At 37.6% G+C, this 18,332-nt stretch overlaps 1 long non-coding RNA gene across 1 annotated transcript; it reads right to left on the bottom strand.

Moving 5' to 3' along the window:
* Positions 1–948: 948 nt before the first annotated feature.
* LOC135211123 (uncharacterized) lies at positions 949–15,662 on the bottom strand. The gene is made up of 4 exons (XR_010313622.1): positions 15,401–15,662; positions 10,112–10,225; positions 1,268–1,441; positions 949–1,002 (listed from the first exon to the last, which is right to left on the bottom strand). It is a non-coding gene; the product is annotated as an uncharacterized LOC135211123 (long non-coding RNA).
* Between the last annotated feature and the right edge of the window lie 2,670 nt (positions 15,663–18,332).

Here is an 18,332-nt window from a genome sequence, read left to right as displayed (position 1 = left end):
AAAAAAATGGGGAGGGGAGGGGGAAGACAGCAAAGACGACGATTTTACAAGTAACTTCAGTTTTAAGTTATATAAAAATGTCACTACGAGATCGAGAACTCGAATCATGTTAATGTTTAAAATCTCCCTATTTTGAGTACCACAACAATGTCAGTGAACTATATTTCGGCATACGCAAAACATAAGACGTGGAATAAGTTATTATCCATCGTCACTCCTTGAGAAACTGAGAGTCTTCCAAAAGAAACTAGCTCTCTCTCGGCACTAGATCACTTAAACGCGTTGTAAAAACGAAGCTTCGAGGCAAAGGTAATATCAAGTGCGGTGTCAAACTGCTGCAATAAAAAATGGGTAGCCTACAGTCACGCTACCAATACACACCACGGGAAACATGGTGAATGATCGCTTAACCAGTGAATCTTGACTTAAATAAAATGAAAATACTACAAAGACATAAACTTCAGGACGTAAATTCCAAAATTCCAGCGTTCACTTGAATACTCTCATTATTTCCAAAAATAATTTGCAAACATGGGTGCCTTTTAGTTTACTAACAACTAACACTGCTACCGCGACTGCCATCAGCAAGGTCTAGAGGCACACTTTGGCCATCAGTCCCACGTCCACAATCATATTACCACCTTCTCAAATACCACTATCATCACCACTGCAAAAGCATCAGTGATTATTATCAACAATGAAACTAATTATTAAAAGAATGCTGGTTAATTGCAATATCGTAATTCATAAAATAACAAGACGCGACCATGCAATGATTAGAAGGCAAAGTGCTTCGAGCGATCAAATAATGCAGTAAGAAAGATGTCTGCATGGGCCGTATGTTGTGGAATTACATGACCGACGTGATTTTAATGACGATGTTTCCAAACACTGTAAAAATTAGTCGAATGCTATTCGACGAACATAAACAGAACAAAAATTACATACCACCGAGCTGATTGAGGGACATCCTTCAACGGCAGCCAAAACCTCTGCAATTACCTGGAATGGACAGCAATGAAAGGAATCCTGAATAGCCAATAATGATACATTCAGAACTCAACCTAACAACGACATTGCTCTCGGAAATGATTACTCAAGCGAATGTGTATTGACAGCTGGACATCAATCTACGTATTTACTCATATTCTTCATAACAGTTTGATCATTTGTATACAAATAAACGTTCATTACGAACTTCAACAACAGGTATAAGACATCCCCTGTCAAAATATTACAATACGCTGTGCACATTATATTTTCTCACCAATATGCCATTGCCTCTCAAACAGGCAGATCCTGGGCCAAGTTGCAAGCAAACAGTCACCGTTGCCAAATTTCAGGTTCTTCACCCTCAGAAGGAATATCATCCCAGAAACCAATTAGGCTCTTTCGTTCCAAAAACTCTTACTACAACTGCAGTCTCCCGATTTGTTCTCATCTGCAAAAGGAAGATAAAAGTTACGTTATTAGAGGTTCTTAATAGTTTAAATATAATTCGGTGTACTGTACAGGCAGTCCCCGGGTTACGACGGGGGTTCCGTTCTTGAGACGCGTTGTAACCCGAAAATCGTCGTAAGCCTGAACATCATAAAAAATCCTAAGAAAACCTTACTTTTAATGCTTTGGGAGCAATAAAAACTATGTAAACTGCATTCTTATTGCAGTTTGCATAAAAAAAACCTTCCAATATTGATTATTTTGCATTTTGGTGTCATATTTTTTGTGCCGGAAACATGTGTCGTAACCCTGGAAATAATTTCTGATGAATATAATTGAAAAGCGCCTTAACCTCAGAACGTCATAAGCCGAACCCATCGTAACCCGGGGACTGCCTGTACATGCTTTGCAGAATGATTGGAACACAGAAACTCAGATTTCAGCCAAAGAATAATAGAAGCTCCTTAGTATTTCAAACATTTATCAAAAATACCTCATTGGTTGTAAGAACGGTTTGGCCAAAGCCAATACATACAAGCCACATCACTTCCAGGACGCCATGTTTGTTTACATTTAGGGCCAAGTGTGCAGCACTCCAAACGGCCAAGGGCACACACACAGCTATTAGCTTGGTGGGTGATGGCAAAGCCTGTAAATTCCTTTGGTGATAGTAGGCTGTGACACAGCTTAATTTTCCCTAAACAGGTGCAACTTGCTTGGCAATGACAGCTTATTGTTCAGCCTAAAGGTGGCCTCACACTAGGCCTTTTTTTCTCCAGCAGCAAGCCGATGCTGGCAAAAATGGAAAACCAGGAGCTTTTAGCTCAAGATTTTTGCTTCCCGACTGAACGGGAAGCAGCGCGCACAAACCGCGAGCGACCGCATAGTGTAAACAAACAAGATGGCTGCAGGTGATAGGACGTACTCTCAGACCTTTGGCTTCTCTTCTCCTTACCCACTCTCAAACCCACAAACGTTTTTTGTTACTCTTGCATTCACGTAAGATTCCGAGAAAACATCACTGCAGCACATCTTGCAACAGTCAACAATTTCTGGGTGCCATGATGATATCAGCTGATCAGTTTTGCTTACTTTTTCCTACTGCTCCTCGAAACCACGAGGTCCTAGTGTGACGATACAACACTTTTGCTTGCAAGTATCGGCTGGATGCTGGCCAAAACCGCGAGCAAGATATGACAAGTGTGATACCAGCTTAAGGCTGTAACAAGGTGTTTGAAAAGCAGATCCTCAGTCTGACTGTCAGCTGCAAAATCCTGTCTCAACTGCTGGGCAAAGTTGAGTAGCAGGTATATTCCAGACAGGTTGTGTTTTGACCATCTCATCAAGACGGAAGTCTCCTGAATTCCATCATCCAGCTCTATCTTCACTGCAGGCTCTACTACCATTTCAAATTAGAGACCAAAAAAATGCTTACTCAAAGCAACAAAAATTGAGAAAAGGATACTTCAGCATTTAGAGTGTGCCAATGTACTAGCAGTTGTTTATATTGTACATAATGTATTTTTCAATTATCATCGTTACGTGGGTTATGTAGTATAATAATTTCAGTCAACATTAGATGTACTATACATAAATAATAAATTCATTGGTTCAGTCAGTGCTCTACAGATTGAGATCTCTGTTCTATTTCACAATCTCCAGTAGCCTCCAGGTGCATATTGCAATAGACCTGTCTAATATGATTCACAGTATGTCTTACATATTACATTATGTACAGCTATGCTCAGAACTGATGCTACATGACTGCATAGGGTTTTGTTCAAAATGTGCTAACTGGCAACTAACATGCTTCATATTTATCTAATATTTCAATGGAAAAACACGATTATTGTATACAATTAGGCCCTAATGTGTTTCATAAGAGTGAAATCTGTCATAGTGTTCAAGTGTTAGAAAATGTCATGTTTAGCCAAATTTCAGAAAAAACTTATGAAACTTTTCAAAACTTTCATTCACTCATCACTGATGCAGTTGACCAAAACACAGTTGTCACCAAAACTCAGTCCAAATGTTAAGTAAAAAAACAACAAACATTTCATAACTTTAATATTGCTACCAAAGCAAGCATAAAATTTGAAATAGTCCTATTTGATTGTTTTTAAACCTTAACGCTGAAAAAATTTAAATATGTATATGCAAAAGTAGAATGTGCTCGCTGATATCAAAGTGTAAGCGGAGCGTGTGTGACACAACCATTAGAGTGGCAGTGCAACAAGAACCACCTGTTACAATGCTGCTGAGGTAGTTATACTGACCAGCCCGAGGAGCAAGTTAAGTGCGCTGTCACTGATGGCACCGCTAACTTATCACACCGTAATTTGAACAAGGCAATGTAAAAAGAAAAATAAATCAGTTAAAATCACACAGATTACGAATCATACCAACCCATAAAAAGAGGACCATATTTAGGAAAATAATGCTAGCTGTGAATTAACAAACTTTTTGATGTCTATGATATTAGCAATAAAAAAGTTTATAACTACTTGGCAACGTCACATTGAATCTAAGAATCGGGACAATACAAAAAGAATCATGCCGCAACAAATTTGAGCATCACTGTACATGTTGTCATCAGTGTGTGTGGTATAGTTGATAATGCCATAGTGCATCCGCCCTGCAGTAGGGCTTCATTATTGTGCATTTATATATACTGGGCTAGTTATTATTTCCTATATACATAATTGTAAATTATTGTGATTGTAAAAAAATGGCAAAAGAATAACTATTGTACATAATTATATTAACCAATGTTGAATGTGGTGTAAATACTAGCATATGATGTTCTCCATTCTTCTTCTTTCCCACAGTTATCCCTACAGTAAGGGGTCGGCTGCCTGATGCGCCTTCTCCACTGCCTTCTATCGAAAGCATCATCCTTCACCAAACCTCTTATCGCCATATCTTCCTACACTTTACCTCACCATCTAATTCTCTGTCTCCCTCTCAATCTTCTTCCTCTAACAGGTTCCTCTGAAGCCCTCTACACTCCCTCCTCATCATCCATCCTCAACACATGCTCATACCATCTCAATGTGCCCCTCTTATCACATCTGTAATCTTTACTAAACCACCTCCTCTTCTTATTTCATCATTTTCCAATCTCTCAAGCAGCGATATTCCCATAATCCACCTCAGCATTCACATCTGTTATCTCAGGCTTTACTTCCTCTTTTCTTCTTAGAGCCCAAGTTTCCAAACCATACATTAACACTGGTCTTATCACTGTGCTGTAGATCTTGACTTTTAGCTTGATTGACATTTTCTTATCACATACTACTCCAGCTACCTCTCTCCACTTCCCCAACGTAGTTTTTATCCTACTGTCAACTTCAGTCTTACATCCTCCCTCTTGGCCCAAAGTCAGTCTTACATCCTCCCTCTTGGGCCAAAGTAGACCCTAAGTATTTAAAATTTTTCCCCTGTTTTATAATTAAGCCTTTTCTTTATTGTATTACTATTCTGCCTCAATCTTCCCTACTGCTCACCAAAACTGTTTTATTCACATTCATCTTTAAGCCACCCCCCTCTAGAAACTGCTGACACACTCCAATCCATCTCTGTAGGTCTTCCTCATTTTCGGCAGTAATCACCAGAACATCAGTGTACAACTCCCACATCACATCCATGACCAGCAAACAAAAAATGGGCTTAATGCTGACCCCTGGTGAAATCCAACTTCCGTTTTCTGTTTCCCCAGCTGTTATTATTATTTTTGTGCTTATTCTTTCATAAATCATCTCAGCCAGCCTAAACAACTTTTCTAGGACTTTCCTAATCCTAAAATACCAAAACAGCAAAACATCACTTCTCTTGGGATTCTATCGTATGCTTTTTTCTGGTCTATAAATGCACAAAAGCCCTTAGTTTTTTCCCTCTAGCCTCCCTCTCCATCTCATAAATCCATAACTACAGTTTCCCAATCTTTCTAACCATCTTATCCAGTATCCTCTCTAAAACTTTCAATATATGCTGTTAGTTTTTAATTCCCCTGTAGTAACCACAATCCACATCTCCTTTCTGCTTGTATAAGTATATTCCATTGGACTCCTCCCAGTCCTTTAGCATTACTTCCTCTTCCCATGTAGCTTTTAATAAATCCAGCATCCATTTCTCCCCTTCTGTACATAGTAATTTGATCATTTCAATTTAGAACTCTGATGCAAGAGTGCCTTAAAATTCCTCATTTTACTTAATGCTCTCTTTACTTGTATATTCTGTATCTCCATCACTGGTCCTTCTACCCTGTGTTTCTCCAAGCTCTCATTTTCAGTAGTATTTGAAAGTTGTTCAAAATATTCTCTCCATTTGTTCTAAATGTCTTCATTCCTATGCAATATAATTTACATATATATATATGTGTGTGTGTGTGTGTGTGTGTGTGTGTGTGTGTGTGTGTGTGTGTGTGTGTGTGTGTGTGTGTGTGTGTGTGTGTGTGTGTGTAATGACTGATAAAAATGTTGTTACAAAAGAATTCCATCTAATAAAAGGAGCCCATTAAAATGCCAAAATATAGAAAGAAAGTACATTTCAGAGACTGCTGTCTCGCTCTTCAGATAGGTAATGAATGAGAAAAGTTATAGAAAAGGCAGTATGTGCTGATAATTCCTCTTTAATCCTCTTAAGCATTGGTTGAAGGAAGATCTTATCTATGTCATCTGAATCCCAGGTGCCCTTTGAGATGTTCATTGCCTGTCTGTTTAACCAAGGTCGACTCTATCATTTGGTTTTTGTATGGACATTTGCTGCTATAAATCATATATGGACAAATTCCTGTGGAATTTGTCATGTGAAATTTATAGCAGCAAATGTTGATACAAAAGCCAAATGATAGAGTCAGCCTTGATTAAACAGCAACAGGTAATGATCATCTCAAAGGGTGCCTGGGATTCAGATGTCAAAAGATAAAATATTCCTTCAACCACCGCTAAGAGGATTAAAGAGGAATTATCAGCGTGGGTGACCTAAAACAGCTTACCTGTGGATGGATCTCTTGGCATAAATACTGACTTTTCTGTAACTTTTCTTATTCATTACCTACCTGAAGAGAGAGACAGCAGCCTCTGAAGTACAGTACTTTCTTTCTATATTTTGGCATTTTTATGGGCTCCTATTATTATTTTTTTTTATCACAGTCCTCCAATTCGACTGGGTGGTATTTATAGTGTGGGGTTCCGGGTTGCACCTCCTGCCCCCTTAGGAGTCCATCTCTCTTCTTACTATGTGCGCTGTTTCTATGATCACACTCTTCTGCATGAGTCCTGGAGCTACTTCGGCCTCTAGTTTTTCCAGATTCCTTTTCAGGGATCTTGGGATCATGCCTAGTGTTCCTATGATTATGGGTACAATTTCCACTGGCATATCCCATATCCTCCTCATTTCCATTTTCAGGTCTTGATGCTTATCCATTTTTTCCCTTTCTTTCTCTTCAACACTGGTGTCCCATCGTATTGCCACATCAATGAGTGATACTTTCTTCTTGATTTTGTCAATCAACGTCACCTCTGGTCTATTTGCACGATCACGTTATTTGTTCTGATACCATAGTCCCAGAAGATCTTTGCCTGATCGTTGTCTATCACTTCTTCAGGTTGGTGCTCTTACCACTTATTACTGCAAGGTAGCTGGTGTTTCTTGCACAAGCTCCAGTGGAGGGCTTTTGCCACTGAATCATGCCTCTTTTTGTACTGGTTCTGTGCAAGTGCTGGACATTCTCTTGCTATGTGATTTATGGTCTCATTTTTCGTATTGCACTTCTACATATGGGAGAGATGTTATTTCCATCTATCGTTCTTTGAATATATCTGGTTCTTAGGGCCTGATCTTGTGCCGCTGTTATCAATCCTTCAGTTTCCTTCTTGAGCTCTCCCCTCTGTAACCATTGCCATGTGTCATCGCTGGCCAGTTCTTTAGTCTGTCTTATGTATTGTCCGTGCATTGGTTTGTTGTGCCATTCCTCTGTTCTGTTTGTCATTCTCCTGTCTCTGTATATTTCTGGGTCTTCGTCTACTTTTATCAGTCCTTCTTCCCATACACTCTTGAGCAACTCGTCTTCACTGGTTTTCAGTATATTCCCCAGTGCTCTGTTCTCGATGTCGACGCAGTACTCTATGCTTAGTATTCCTCTCCTTCCTTCCTTTTGTGTTATGTATAGTCTGTCAATATTTGCTCTTGGGTGTAGTGCTTTGTGTATTGTCATATGTTTCCTAGTTTTCTGGTCTATGTTGCGGAGTTCTGCCTTCATCCATTCCACTATTCCTGCACTGTATCTGATTACTAGCACTGCCCATGTGTTTATGACTTTTATCATATTCCGGCGTTAAGTTTTGACTTGAGTATCGCCTTGAGTCTATGCATATATTCTTTTCCCTGATCGTGTCTTCATCCGCTGGTGTTTTATATCCCCACCTTCCATTATTCCCAGATATTTGTATCCTGTCTCATCTCGTGTTTGATGTTGCTCCCATCTGGTAGCTTTATCCCTTCCGTCCTTGTTACTTTGCCCTTTTGTATGTTGACTAAGGCCTATTTTTCTATTCCAAACTCTATTATTATTATTATTATTATTATTATATATACAGATTTTTTTGCCTCTGCATACGAAAATAATTCAGGTTACGAAAGGTTGTTGCTCTAACATCCTGAGATTCACCCGGACCACCGAGAACAATTTTAAAACTTGCTTTCCGCCAACTGAGTAGACTCACCACCATCCTCCCGTTCTCCCATTGGTTCCTGATGCTAGTCACCGCTGTAAGATCCTGCTCTCCTATTGGTCAGCATCTCTCTCAAACGTACATCTACGTAAAGGCGTTCTTCGGTCACTCTGTAGCAGCATCGTTATCGTAAGCACGAGGAATTCATTCGTTCATATACGAGTTCATTTGTTAACGTAAATTTGTGTTAGTGATTTCACTTTGTACTTTTTGGGGTTGTGTGAGAACTTAAATAGTAACTTAATTACGCACGTATAGTGATGGGTCCCAAGAAAGTTGCTGAAGTTCACGGAAAGAAGAGGATGCTTTCTATGGAGACAAAAATGGAGATTATCAAGAAGTATGAGGCTGGCATGCGGTTGAGTGTGATCAACAAGGAATACAGCCAAAATAGGCACCATTCTTAGTCCAACAAGAGGAGCCACATGCATGAGATTGAGAGGCTGCTTCTTCTATGGATTGAGGACAAAGAAATTGCTGGCGATACAATAACCGAGACGGCAATCTGCCAGAAGGCCAACGCTATTTTCGCTGATCTGATTGCCCAGGCCAAAGACGACGGAGGAGAAGGGGCATCGACGACAACCCCAGACTTCTAGGCTTCTCGAGGGTGGTTTGATAAATTCCGTAAACGGACTGGCATCCATCCGGTGGTGAAGAAATTTAAATTTTGTAAAAAAAAAAAAAAAAAAATGTTAAGTATAAAAAAGTAAACAAAAAAAATGTAAAAATCAAAAGAAAAAAATTTAATTTTAAGTATTTTGTAAAGTGCTAACGTTTTCTGCCATTTCTTAATGTGTTCCGTAAAGTTTAATGTTTATGTTTCCTGTCATTTTTTAATGTGTTTCGTAAAGTTAAGTGTTCATGTTTTCTGCCATTTGTCCTCCTCTGTCGCCACTTTCGGAGATCGCCTCACTCAAAAGGTAAGGTTCCACATTTTACTACATATGTATGTACGTACAGTATTTCTTGTACCATGTACACTAATAACACTTTATTTACAGGTATGTAGAATAGAATAGAATATGTGATTCTGGCACAAAGCAGTATGTAGTACATAGTAGTACATGCAGTTTCAGTTAGGTATACAATAGTCCAAATTGTTGTATTTCATTGTTTATTGGTCAATTTAGCTTTATTATAAGATTTACTGGGGTGTTTTTGTAGGGCTTGGAACGAATTAGGCAATTTACATGTAAAATGTGGTTCAAGATACGAAAAAATCAGGTTACAAAGGCTGCTACGGAACAGATTAATTTTGTATCCTGAGGTACTACTGTATATAAATGACTAATGAAATATTGGTTTTTTAATGATAGTTCAGAAACTTAAGAATGCTGAAATTATCATGGATAGTAATGATTTAAAATAAATTACATGTAAGTAAGGGGTGAAGGTCTGACCATTTCTGGAGCCATAATTTGAAACAGGTGTATCCTGTCAGCTGCAGAGGTTGACTGCCATAACCTGATGTCATATGAACTGCCTACACAGCTGTTTAAATAAATATCATTGATATTGCAGACATGCATATATTAATATTACAGTGTGTGTATTGAAAGAGAAATAGCATTTTGGCTGTGAATGCTCTTTAGGCAAGAAAATTGCAGTATGAGTGAAGGTGGCGCTGTTAAACTGGCCCTATCATGCATTCAAATACTGCCTGTTCCACACTAAAGTACAGAAAAGTGTCTGTCCTTTCAACCCATCATAACAACGAATGTATGTGTATCCAATTAAATCTGCCCCATGGCTGTTTGGAGTGCTGTACGCCTTGCCCTAAATGTAAAAAAAAAAAAAAAAAAAAAAAAAAAAAAAAAAAAAAAAAAAAACACAAAAATGGTGCACTTTTATAATCCAACGGGAAGACTGGAAGTGGACAGGGCTCATATATATAGGCTCTGGTTAGCATCATTTGTCAGCGAGTAGAGTTTTACCTAATTTTCACTTGACACGGAGGACAATAATACATGTCTGTCAGGATAGCACTTGTAGAGATGCTGATAATTCCAACAACACTTTTCATATTGAAGATCCAGCCAGATGCTGTCCTGAAATTAAAAAGATCATAATGAATATTAAAATTAATATAGAACTTTGGCCAAGCACTGGGACCTATAGGGTCATTCAGTGCTGAAACGGAAATTGACAGTAAAAAGTTTAAAATGTGTAACATGAGGAAGACCTCTCAATTGCACATGAATCAATTGTTAGGAGAGGGTTAAAGTAGTACGGAAGAAAGAAAATGAGAATGGAGGTACTGTAAAACGAATGAAAAGGATTGCTGCTATGGGCCAAGGCACGCTGCAAAGAACGTCAAGTTATGTATACATTGCACTGCATGAGGTGCAATGACACTAAAACAGGGACCACAATGAATAATTTGTCTGACTAGTGACAGTCATACCCCTTTTTATGATACATTCCTTTTACAATTTTACAATTTGGTAACAAAATCTGACTTTTATGTGATTAGTCTATTCTGACACACATATATATGATGTGAGACATGTTCAAAAAGCATGCGACCTTTATTCATGAAAAATACTCATACTTAGATACAACAATCCTACACTAATCTTCAAAGTAGTCTCCCTTGGGCGGCCATACACGTCTCCCAACGGTTCTACCGTTGTTGGAAGTAGCACTTGAACGTTTCTGTTGCAGTCTGCATGATGTCTTCTCTGGAATGAAATCTGGTCCATTTCAAGAGCATTTTCAGCTTGGAAAAAAGCCAGAAGTCACATGGGGCCATGTCAGCAGACTAGGAAGCCTGATGAAGCACATGCTTGTTGTGTTTGGCCTGGAGTCTATAAAATATGGAGAATGGGTGAGTGTGTTATTATGATGGGGCTGCAAATTCTTCAGAAAGAGAGAGCAAATGAAATGTTCTGAGAAAAAGTGCGCAATTTAAGTTTGTGGGTGTGACTTCTGGCTATTCCACAAGCTGAAAATGCTCCTGAGAGACCAGATTTCAGTCCTGAGAAGACATCATGCAGAATGCGATGAACTGCACACCAACTAAAAAGAGGTGTTCCAGCACTGCTTATGAAAATGGTTGAACCATTGGGAGTTATATGGCAACCCAAGGGGACTACTTTGAAGATTAGTCCTAAGATTGTTGTATCTGAATAAAAGTACAGGCAGTCCCCAGCTTATGCAGGGGTTCCGTTCTTGCGACACTCTGTAAGCCGAAAATCGTTGGAAGCCAGAAAATCGTCAAAAATCGTAAGAAAACCTTAGTATTAATCCTTTGGGTGTATTAAATACTATGTAAACGGCATTTTTATTGCATTTTTCATTTAAAAAAAATCTAAATATTGATTATTTTGCATTTTTGGAGTCTCACTTCTTCCGCCAGATCGGCACCGTAGGGGGCATAACCCTGGAATATTTGCTGTAAACCTGGAAATAATTTCTGATGAATATAATTGAAAAGCACCGTAACCTCGGAAAGTCATAAGCCAAACCTGTCATAAGCCGGGGACTGCCTGGAAATACAGGTAGGCTACTTTTTGAACACACTTTGTGTGCGTGTATGTATGATATATGTATATATTATTATATGCTGGTACCTTTATAATGAATATATCTTCTCTTTGACTGTAGGAAACGTTATATAAAAGAGTTTAGCAACATTTTCAGATTCCTTATTTAGCTTAGAGTAATAGGATGTCTAAAATATATGTTCAGATTTTGCATAGCATAACTTTAAAAATATATAACACAGAATGTGAAAACAGATAGATTAACTTTGTCCGTTCCAAGCTAGAAATTGTTTCCATAACTTGTCATCTCCTCAGATTAAGAGATCTCGAGAACTCCGTTTTGTTTTGGATACGTCATCACATCTGATAAGGGACTTACGTTTTTAGACGAGTACGTGTCTTTGTTGAGCATACTACGTACATGACTTGGTTCAAATGTGTATCTCTTTGCCGAACCCATGTGAAGATTTCACGATTTTTCTGTAAAGTTATGTCATATTAGAAGCTTCTAGAAAGATTGCACCATCTTTCGCATCCCCAAAATGTTTTGTGCGAAATCCACTGTACAGCTTCCATAAGAAAGGAAGATTCATTCAGACTTAGATCCTTAAAGCGTTTAGATCTCTAAGATATCTCTCTCTCTCTCTCTTTCTCTCTCTCTCGCACGCCACTTTTGATTTCAAATTAACGTAAAGACTTTAGTGTACGTAATTGTTGCTCACTCATATAAATTTCACATTTGATATTTCTTAGAATTATTTAGTATTATTTAGTGCGTATTGTGGAATTTGAACAAACATTGTACAAGTTTGTAACGGCGCCTTTTCTTTTTTGAAATATATTGAATTGGTGAAATTTTTTTAACAAGCTGCAGCAGAAAGAAAATTGGTACCAAGGTAATGTTATAAAATTTATTAGTTGCAACTAATAGTTATAGTGGTTTCATGAAACAAGTTTAAACTTTTACACATTGCAAATTTTTGTGCTTTGTGTTTGTTTCATTTGAAGTGATTTTTTTTGTGCATTTATTAATTTTCTTATTGAAGTGATTTTTTTGCACATTTATCTATTTTCTTATTGAAGTGTGTTTTTATTTTTCATATTCTGGTGGATTTAGTGCTTTTTGTTTACCATCTTTGGTATTTTCCATTTTCCCATTTTTCTGTGTTTTCATTTGCATTCACAATTTGATTAATTTAATTTTCATTAATTAATCATTGCACATTTAATTGAATTTCACATTTGTGAATTAATTTGCATTTACTTAGAATTATTTTCAAGTTTCATTGTTGTTTTAGCACTTGTGAATTGATTTGCCAAATTTTAATTATTGCCTAACACTTTTGAATTTCGATTGAATTAATTTTCCTGAATTTTGATAAATTTTTATTTAATTTTACTTATTGTGAATTTCACTTATAAATTTTGAGTTTAATAATAAATTTTTGTATTTCTTATTCTTACAAGTGTTTTCTTTTTCACCAGTATGTTACATTATGCTTAGGTAGAAACATAGAGCGGTTTTCCTTCAATTTACTTGAAGTGAGTTAGAACCAGGGAAGTACTTAGACTTCTGAAATCAGGGAAATACTTACTTTTAAAGTTGTTGATGGAGTGATGCCCTTTAAATAATTTAATTGCACATAAGATTATCTCACACCTGTTTTAATGAACTTAGTCTGATTTTCTGCAATACTGGTAAGTTGTTTTAGGGATCACTGTTGCCTTTAGAGTATTCAGTCATATTTTACTTGTGATGAAGGTTCAGGTATTTCTCTGTTGTGAGGTACTCATTAATGATTGGTAAGTGTAGTAACAGATACTCGGGACTTCGTCACAAATATATATATGTATATATATATATGTATGTATGTATATATATATATATATATATATATATATATATTATATATATATATATATATACTTTTAAATAGCTCAGCAAGTTTCAAGTACAGACGGGGCCAAAGGAGCGAGGTTTTTGCCACTCCTTACTTTCCCCCAAGAATGAATATAGAAACCAGAGTAAGACCCCCTTTCCCTTGTACACTCCTAAGCCTTTCCTTAATATCACTCTAACCATGTGATTATGGCTTACTGATCAAAAGATCTTTTTTCCAGATAACACCTTGGTTCAAGGAGACACAGGAAATGCCTAAAGCAAAATTAACCCAAGTTGGACCTCGCATCTGAAGGACCTAAGGCACGAAAAGTCAGCGAGAACAATAGGTTTTATAAGGCCAAAGGGGCAGAAGCAGACGAAACACTGTCCAGAAGTTCACATCAGACCTCTTACCTCATTAAGCCTCCTACCACACTCAAAATAAGTGCATATGCTACCTATTATGTAAAGCCAGTTAAGTAATCTACAGTTACATGATAACCAATCAGCCAACAAAGCTGAGCATTCAATCCGTTTTGTCACTTGTCAAGAGTATAGTTTATGCTCTTGGGCAAGCATGTGTATTTTTTCAAATTTTGCTACTACACTTAGGTCATACAAGAATAAATATTAGTTACAACTTGGTCTGCATGGCCAAATGATGGGGATAGGAAACTCATGAGTAAACTCTGAAGACAAAGTGTGGCATTGTTAAGTAGGGGAGTCTGAAAAAGGTCTCAGTGATAATTTTGCAAGTTCCTGTTGAAAGCTGCATCACTTTACAACCCATTCAAGCAAATTCAATCTTGCTAAAAAAAAATGTATGGTAAGTAAGAAATCAGTAAGAAATCAGTATTTAGTTGATTAGGGATGGTTCCTGGGGGAGTATACCTTCCATCCTCTGGCCAAACAGCTCAATGCACACCAGTTTGATTGGGTAAGGTTAAATTGATCTTCACAAACTGCCACCGTTTATGGCTGAAGTTAGGGTTCCTGGGGGCCAAATCCTCCTAACAGGAACAATGCAGTACCCTATACTGGGTTAGGATTTTGTCTGCAAAGTAAGTAAGGATAGTCACCCTCGGCCTCAAAGCCAAGGCAAACCAGGTTAGGATGTGTGTCTGACGTGGCAAAAATTGTCCCTCTTGAGAAAAGGTCAAGAGAAAACCTGGTGAGTCAAAGCCTGGCAACCACCTAGACTACGATGTAGTAGCCTAAGCCAGGTTAGGTTGGCATAGGTATAACTTGTAGATACCAATACTACGTTTCTGTAGTCCTACATCTTCGTGGTTTTCAATAAGCCTAGCCTATATTTCACACCAACATAAATGTAGCTTTTCCAGGTGGCAGTTCGTGTTTCGAATACATTTTCATGATGACATTTCTCTGGTGTCCTTTTCTTAACACAATAATCCCTGGTTTTTAGTGTTAGCTACCGGGCTAATCTTACATAGGCTAGTAAAAAAAAAAATAGTTTACGGATACAAACGTAATACTGCAGTGAGAAAATGCCGCGTTGAGGGATCCAGAGGTCGAATCCCATCCACCAGGCCAGGTCCCAATGATAGAAAATGTTAGGACAACCTTGTGAAATATCTTTGATACTTTACAGCAGCCCAACACCAGCGGGATATAGTAGCTACTTGGACTAACGTGCAAAATTTATCTCGGGGCGAATATACTAGGCCTAACGTGAAAAACTTATCTTTAGTTTTACTGAAACAAACATACTAACTTCAATACTAATCATGAAAAAGTTTGAAAACCCAAAAAGAAAAAGTAAATGAAAAGTTTTTTTTCGCACGTTTTCCGATCATGAAAAAATGGCTACTATCAAGTTGTCAACTTAAAATTACCTTTACGCATGAACTTGTTGATATTTCAGAATTTCAGTGAAACAAAATACTATAATAAAGACGAAGCAAAAAACTCGACTTCTTGGTTGAACGAAGTCCCCTATGGACTGTCTCTGGCACTGATATCCAGAAGACGCGTTATCCCCGAGCTCCGGCGTTCCTATCAGTATTTTCTTTTTTCTTTTCTTGGTGTGGTGTTTCCCGCGTTATTTCACCTCACGTACAAAGGTTTGCTATTTCGCAACCAGTGGCCCCACGTTATCTATTAGTCCAAAATTTTCCTATCTTATGGGTAAGAGCATTTGTAGAAATTTGGGCAAATAGAAAATCTTTAATTCTTTTAATATTGCGTAGTTATGCTACAGAAATTCTCTTATATTTAATATTATATTCACGATCTGCATCTACTGATTGCGAAATAGCGTTGTTTTGTTTACGTTGATCATCTGGACTGGAGGTGAATTGTTGTATGTAGTGAGTGAGTGTAGTCAAGTAAAGTACCGTACAGTAATATTTACATTAAGGGTGTTATGCAGATTTTTTCGATGTATATATAATGGCGTTGGAGGTATTGCTCGATATTTTTACTGTTATAAGAAAGGGAATAAACTAGCTTAAGAGAAAGTCAGACTGACAGTTGTTTGTGTTTGCCTAATCTAAGGTAACATTAGGCAAAGTTCTAGTTTTTATAGTAGGTTTGTCCCATTAGTGTTTGTCAATCGAGGCCTAACATTGGCTAGGCTAGTGGTGGCAGTTTTTTTTACAAGAGTATCAGGCTAACCACAACCTTTTGAATATACTAGTAAGTGGGCTTATCAAGATGTAGCCTAGAGTAAAGAACCGAGTGGACTGGCCAACTCACCGACTACCGCGGTTTTGGCCACCCTCCGAAAAAGTACTTTAACACATCCTGACACCGGAGATGGTCATCAGTCATGAGTTGTTGGTGGTGATAACAGGAGCTCAAGACCTCTGTGGGTACGCAGTTTGCTAATTAAGGTATGCAGCAGTTGCCGCACACTTGCTAAGGGCTATAGGTACGGCACTAGAAGATCAGCGACAGTAGTAATAATAGTTGAACTGAATTGTTTCGCTGAACATGTTCAATTCAAAATGTCAAAGTGAAGCACCATACTATCACCAAAGCACCAAAACATTTTGACATAAATGAAAATATAAAAAAATCACAATAATACTTAAACTTAATTAGATTTTGACTATATACATGAAAAATAAATCTGAACTAATCTATCTGTGTACTTCAAATCTTCTTTGAATCTCCTCTGAACCGTGTAATAATTCATCAGTTTTCGCTGAAAAACAGATGTTTTCAGGTTTCAACGAGCTGAAAAAAGCAATAGATGTCTACGAAGAGTCAAACTTCCAGAAATTGTATATCCGTAGGTCACAAACAATCGAATCAGCCTGAAAAGAGCTCCGAAGAGGAGATTCAAAGAAGACTTTAAGTACACAGAAATCATGCTCTGCGTATTCATGGTAGTAAGGAAAACTACCAAAGTCGATCCTCTGGTATAATCATCCAGGTCTATATTAACAGCATGTTACCCATATTGGACACACTACTGACTGCTGCACTACCTTACTAGCTAAGCTTCAAATCTTGTTGGAATCTCCTCTTCGGAGCTCTTTTCAGGGCCGATTCGATCGTTCGGGACCTACGGATATACAATTTCTGGAAGTTTGACTCTTCGTAGACGTCAATTACCTTTTTCAGCTTGTTGAAACCTGAAGACATCTGTTTCTCAGTGAAAACTGATGCATTATTACATGCTTCACGTTGCTAGGTTGTCATTTTCTTGCCATCACTGATATGCTTGAGGCAGTAAACAAGGGTTCGCGCATGCGCAATTCACAGCTGTACCAATATCTATCGCAATCAGGGATACGGCTGCAGTACCAATATCCAATTCGAATTATTTCTACCTTGTGATCGGTGGTTTTATCCTTACTGCCATCACTAACTGAAACTCCACAGTGCTTATTTGATTGTAATTATACACATTTTGTTCTTAATTCACTCCATATTGCACATGAACTACGTTGAGAGTTTGTTGACAGCGAAGTCGCAGCGGGAAAAAATTTCCAGCCTTTTTGTATTATCTGGCTACTGAAAAACCATCGCTGAGCAGACGACGGATTATTGAATTTGTTTATGACAAATTTTTTTTTTTTCTAGCACTTATCATTGATTTTAAGTCTATATTAGTACAGTGGAACCTCAACTTACGAGTTTAATTCGTTCCGTGGTCGACCTCGTAACTTAATATGCGCTCTTGTCAATCAATTTTCCCCATAAGAAATAATGGAAACGGCCGTAATCCGTTCCAACCCTCAAAATGACACCTCATCTTTTTCATTTTTTCTTGTTATTTCATAAGGAAAAAAAGCTTTTATTACACAAATAAATTATATATAAAAACAAAATAGAAAGAAAATATGAAGATATAATAAGGTTTTATACAATTTACTTACCTTGGAGATGAGACGACTTCAGCTAACGGAGACAGCAGAGGTGGCAGGTAGAGGAGACAGGCAGAGGTGGACGGATGACTGTTTTGCTATCACTACATTCGTACGTAAATGTACACTACGTTGTAACTAAACTTAAATGCTACTTAACAATTGCTTTACATATCTTAAACTTAAATGCTACTTAACATTTTTTTTTATTTTTTTATTTTATTTTTTTATATTCTTAAATGTTTTCTTTTAGCTTAATTTCTCATCACTCTCTTCACTTTCACTAATTCTTGGCCTTTTTGCCACACTTTGCTCACTTTGAGCTGAAGGCCTTTTTCTTAAGAAACATGTCTAAGGAAGTCTGTTTTATTCTCCCTTTGAGAATGTTTCTGAAACGACGTAGGCACGTTTTGTTGAAAAGCTGTCGCACGACTCGTTGCAATTTTTTCAG

The sequence above is a fragment of the Macrobrachium nipponense genome, chromosome 4 (assembly GCF_015104395.2).
Source record: "Macrobrachium nipponense isolate FS-2020 chromosome 4, ASM1510439v2, whole genome shotgun sequence".
Classification (NCBI taxonomy): Eukaryota; Metazoa; Arthropoda; class Malacostraca; order Decapoda; family Palaemonidae; genus Macrobrachium; species Macrobrachium nipponense.
The sequence above is the reverse complement of the archived record's forward strand: the minus strand, read 5'-3'. Positions and strand labels throughout refer to the sequence as shown.